The sequence below is a fragment of the Macadamia integrifolia genome, unplaced genomic scaffold (assembly GCF_013358625.1).
Source record: "Macadamia integrifolia cultivar HAES 741 unplaced genomic scaffold, SCU_Mint_v3 scaffold3690, whole genome shotgun sequence".
NCBI lineage: Eukaryota > Viridiplantae > Streptophyta > Magnoliopsida > Proteales > Proteaceae > Macadamia > Macadamia integrifolia.
Genome location: NW_024869732.1, coordinates 1 through 5694, shown reverse-complemented (window position 1 = coordinate 5694; position 5694 = coordinate 1). Strand labels below are relative to the sequence as shown.

Sequence of the window (5694 nt, the reverse complement as noted above, 5' to 3'; positions counted from 1 at the left end):
AGAAGCCATATGGTTTCAGTTTCTTCTCTTTTTCTTATCAGACCTTTAGACAATACGAGGCAGTTTCATTGTGAGAGGGAGACTTAGTTATCCTGGGTATAGAATTATGAGGATAAGTTCCCATCTAAGCTAAACTAGAGCTAACTTCCCTAGTTATGATGCAACCTCCAATCCCAAAAGAAGGGCCACTTCTGGCTTGTTCATATTTTCTTCTTTAATTTTAATCTAATAAACATGTGCTAGGGATTGTTCTTTTTGCATAACCTGTAATTTTATTATTCTTTTCATAACAAATAGCTCTTTTCAAGACAATAACTTTTGTAAGTTATTTTGCATTCCAAAACAAAGTTATTTATCTGTTGCATATTCACGAAACAGTAAGGTACCTCATCTCTAAATACTGTCGAACTAAACTTCCAACACACCACTCAAGATTGCTACAATTTTAAGAAGTTTAAGAGAGAGAGAGAGAGAGAGAGAGAGACCCAGAGAGGGGGCATGAAGGGATTGAAATGAATTGGTAGGCACAGAGAGAGAGGGAGCAACATATGCTAATCCCTTAGCCACTAAGTGTATACAACTTTGGGTGAAAGATGAATCTTTTCAAATGTCCAAATCATTTTCACTGCCACTAGAAAGCATGGTTCAAAATTTCGATTTTGAGCTTGGTTTCAACCAGGCTCAAAACCAAAATATTTTGCAAAACACCGAAATTTCGGTCAAAACTTGGAAGGTTTTGGCTACAAGTTTCAGTGGGAAGGGTATGAGGCCATAGGTCTCACAATTTCCAGAAAACCCAATTTTAGGCCCTCTAAACATAGTGGGACCGTTAAATTTTAAAAAACACCTAAAATGGTAGTTTGACTTTGGACCCTAGTTTGGTAGTATACGTTGTATGCTGCTGTATACATTCTCTAATATGGCATATTCCACACAAAATTTAGTACTAGAATACATGTAATTCAATCAAAATAATTTAAATACACATTGGGAACGGATAGACATAAAATAATAAACCATTTCATGATTATCATGTTATACAACTTGTTTTTCTATTGCCCAACAACTTGTTCCACGCTTGTTCAAAATATGGTATTTGTTATAAAGCTATAGTTATTGTTTCAGTCAAAATTTTGCTGGAACGAAACATATTGTCAAAATTTCGGCAAAACACCAAAATTTTAACCGAAATCTTGTATTTCCTTCAGTATCACACTATATTTTATTTCAACAAATGTTAAAACCAAAATATTTCGCAAAATTTCACAAAATCTTGTGCTATGCTAGAAGGGGAGATTGCGGATTATTTCGCCCCTCTTAAGGGCCCTCGTTAATTACTTGTGAAGTGATGAGAATGTATGACTTCTTTTAAGAACGGAGGAGAAAGTAAATTTTCCCCATAAAACCCAGTTCCATTTCAAAGCTAACATAGAGCACAGATCTCGCCATCTTTCCATGCTAGAATCAGGCAATAAAGATCAAATAAGTAGAACCTGAAAGGTGCCCCTGCCCCTTTACCTCTTTATGACTTTGGAAAGCAACAGATGTTCTTCCTCCACGAATATCCCAAGCATAGATGATGCCATGTTTGCTTGCCCCAAAAACAATCTATATGGAAAAAATGAGATTAGGATATTAATTGACAAGCCCAAAAACATCTTACCTAAAAATAAGAAGGAAGATTCTTATAGATGATTATGAACTCAAAAGAATCCTACAAAAATTGAAAATGATGAGATTCACATGTATATTTCCTTCTAGCAGGGGCATATTTCTAAATCTTGGATCGCACATTTCGGTGGTTTCAACCCAACCCGAGATGAAACCAGGTATTTCGGAAATTTCGGAAATTTTGACCCAAATCTCAGAAATTCCAGCCCAAATCTCGGAAATTTCAGAAATTTAGGCCCATATTTCTAGCAATAGCACTGGAAAAAAATACCTTGTTTCAACCAGGTTTCGAAATTTTTTTGTTTCGACCTTACTTTAGAACCATGAGTGAGGAAATTTCCAAACAAGCACATGAAGAACACTTTTAAGATAATGCAACATATAGAAAAGGCCCAGTTATAATATTCATTGGCTAAACCAGCATAATGATTTTCAAGTAAAACAAAGGCTATTTTTCTGTAAAAACAAACGGCATGAATAAGAACCATAAAATGGAACACCAAATAATTTGGGGGGAAAATATGATGAACAACAAATTTAAAAAATAATCATATTTACATTACAGACTCTCTTAACATGAGCAATAACAATTCAAAACAAAGGGAATTTTAATACAAGATGGGGCAAAATATTCTACATGTGGCAAATCCATAGGGCATCTATCTTACAGTCACATTACGATTAGCCACATCACCACTTCACATGTTATAATAATTTAATTTAAATTGTGAATTACATCACTAACCCGATTTTCCACATTTAACTGGATACTATTAATAGTGCTACGGGTATTGGTGGCCAGCTCAAGATATGGAAGATTACTCATTCTCCTGTCCCAGACATTGATGATGCCATAGACATCAGATGCAAGCAACCTGAAGGAAAGGTTAAAATGGAGAAGGATGATTTAGCCGAAACAATTACCATAAGAAGCACAATGTGAAGATTCCACTAATAAATCAGAGGCTAGACAGAAAAAACAGATAAGATTAGCACAAATTATGAGTTTTTAAGAGTCAGCATAGGGAAACTGCAGTCTATTCTATTCATCACTAAATAGCATAGTTGTCACGGCGACTAGGCGAACCAAGGTGGCAGGGGGGAAATTCATGGCGACACCAGCAAGGCGCCTGGGCATCGCTGAGCCACCTAAATGCCTAGGTGACACCTTGACAACTATGCTAAATACCTTATAGATTCCCTCCCAATCCCCCTGTGAATATAAAGCAACACCACATGACAAGGACCTATATGATATATGTAGGCTACGACTGGTTCTCCAATTTTAAGGTCAACTTTTCTTAAAGGGTGTACAAAAAGTATTCAATTAGACAATAATGGACACAACAGACTATTTAAAGAATCTTAATTAGATATAAGAGTTTCTCGGTGACCAAGAATCAGTCTCCCAGACCCTCACTCAACCAAGAGACCTTTAGTGCATTTGGGTAACAAAGTTGTTAGGGTTCTAGTTATACATAATCTGACTTGCTTTTAATTATGAGATGTGTGCAGAATAAGAATTGTTTCTAAAATTTTGAAAATAAAACATTACCTTAGAAAGTACAAAAATTATAATAACCTTACAAAAAAAAAAAAAAAAGCGGGGGCACAAACCAAAGTTAAAGTGCACAAGTATCAAAAACTAAAATAATAGTGGCACAGCAGCATAAAAAGACAACAGTTGGTGTCCAAAGTAGTATCCCAAAATGATCAACGCACGGAAATATCTGTATACATATGTAATAATGATACAATTCCAGACAATCAACTAGTTAGCCAGGTGACTGTAATTATGTTTCTTCTTCATGCTGCTAACCATAATTTGTTTTCTTTCTGCAAGAGAGCTTTCCCTTCCTGTCGTACTCACTTTATTTTGTTTATATATATATATATATATATATGAAGCATCCCAGTAGTGATTGTTGTAGGCTTGTAGCATAGATGAATGTTTCAACTGTCCAAATCTTTCTGCAAGAGAGCTTTTTGGTACCAGACACATGGACGTGGCCAGAAAAAAAACAAATAAATGATTGTTGTAGGCTTTTAGCATAGATGAATGAGGACTAATAAAGTGTGGTTTAGCCTTTTAGGCAAGATTTCAATAAGGAAAACATGTATTTACAGGGCTCTGAAAACACTTTACAATTAGATATTAGACAAAGCAAGACTATTGAGGGATTTATGTGTTAAGAGCCTGATTTCATGGATGAAACCGAAAAGCGAGAAAGGCCTCATGAGGTGCCTGATTAGGCTTTAAAATGACAACCATATGAACTCATTTTAAGTCTAGAGTAATATGATGGTCTGTCATATTTCCCTTTACCGCAACATTGGAAGAGATATTTGGATCTCCTATTCCTTCTTTGGTTGGGGTTGGTGGGCACAAAAGGCTCCAGGAGGTGCTTATGTCTCAACTTGGATTCCCTTTGGATCTTGAGGTCACATTAACAGGAAAGTAGATATTCATAATTCTTGGGGACTAACAGAGGGAAAATAGAAGACACTTCAAAAAAGCTCACCATCCGACATACAATTTTGAGCAGCAACTAGATTTTGTTTTTAGATTTCTCTTTCACGGAAGTTTTAATGATGCCAACAGTTCTTGGGAGGGAAAGGATGCAAAATAGCAACAATGATACTTTTCAATGGATTATGTTCTTATATGGACTGCATGTTTTGGAAAAACTCAAAGAAAAGAAAGTGAGAATTTAAACAAGAACTAGAGGGCTAAACACATGGGAGGTCAAAAGAAACCAGAAATCTAAGAGATCATAGTCACCAAAAAACATATCGTCAGGGTTCTTTAAGCCATCTAACATATATCTCTAGTACAACCCTCGCTTGGCTAGCATATCTGCTTAAGAGTTCTCAGACCTCAGCATCCATTATAATTTTATAAGTGTTGTTCATCATCCAAATGGTAAATTAATTACAAGAGGTGGAAATTAAGAAATGTAAAACCCACTGATGATGAACACTGGAAAAATATCTAGTTCATCCAATGATCAAATATGTAATTTGGGATAGATACTCCAATTTAATTCTGGTCTTACTGACCTTGATTTGTCAATGGAAGTAAAAGCAATGTCAGATAAACCCCTGAGGACTTCAGAACCATATACTGTGATGGTAGGCCTCTTTCTTAGCACCTGCATTGTTGAAAAACTTGAACATTAGGGTTAATACCAGACCACAAGACAGATGATAATAGTTACAAAGAATAAGAGATAACTTGTCCAAAATAATCAACTTAGAATCCCACATGCAGTCATTCCATAGAATGCTTATAACATACCCAAAAAATCCTTTGCCCTATGTTACAACTTACGACTAGCCTCGCACAAGCTAAGTGTAGACAGACACACCAGAAATCATATATATATATAGGGTTGAGGTTTTCTAGTCGGACGCCTCATATAGGAATCTTGTGAGGGGTGTTTTTTGGACCGTTGGATTTAAATTTCATTGTCCTTTTGCGCTGCTGCTGCTTTGCTCGTCTTCTCCTCCTCCTCCCCCAAGTGGAGAAGAGAAAGGAGGGCTCGGCTTAAGATTTCTACTTTATTCTCTTTAAATTTTCATTATTCCTGGATTCCCCAGCCGCTCCGTCAACAACTCCATCGATTAGTTTGGTTTTGGATCGAGACTATCGCAATAGGTTTTCTGGTTTGAGGTCAGAGTGGTATGCACACTTGGAAAGGGGAGAATGGCAGCTATGGTGAGGCTTCTGGAAACTGGAAACTGGAAACTTCTCGGAAATCACAGCAGGTACTCTTGAGATTTATTCTTGCCCCCTGACATCCATGGTTCGAGGACTGTGGTAAATCTATGTGCTGGGCGCAGTTTAGGAAATCAAGTTGACAAGCATCAAGTAATATCTGCATCATAAAGGGAAATCGCTGATTTTTACTGCCAATCCATAGGTTGTTTTTGTCTAGATGGTATGCACACTTGGAAAGGGGAGAAGATGGCCGTGGTCTCAACTGTCGAGGCGGACACTCAGGCTCCTCCCGGTCCTCCACC

The 5694-nt window shown here is 36.8% G+C and overlaps 1 long non-coding RNA gene across 1 annotated transcript; it reads right to left on the bottom strand.

Annotated features, from left to right (window-relative positions):
- Positions 1–1505: 1505 nt before the first annotated feature.
- Positions 1506–4833, bottom strand: LOC122068317. Its single transcript, XR_006137072.1, has 3 exons — positions 4732–4833; positions 2417–2546; positions 1506–1608 (listed from the first exon to the last, which is right to left on the bottom strand). It is a non-coding gene; the product is annotated as an uncharacterized LOC122068317 (long non-coding RNA).
- Positions 4834–5694: the final 861 nt, after the last annotated feature.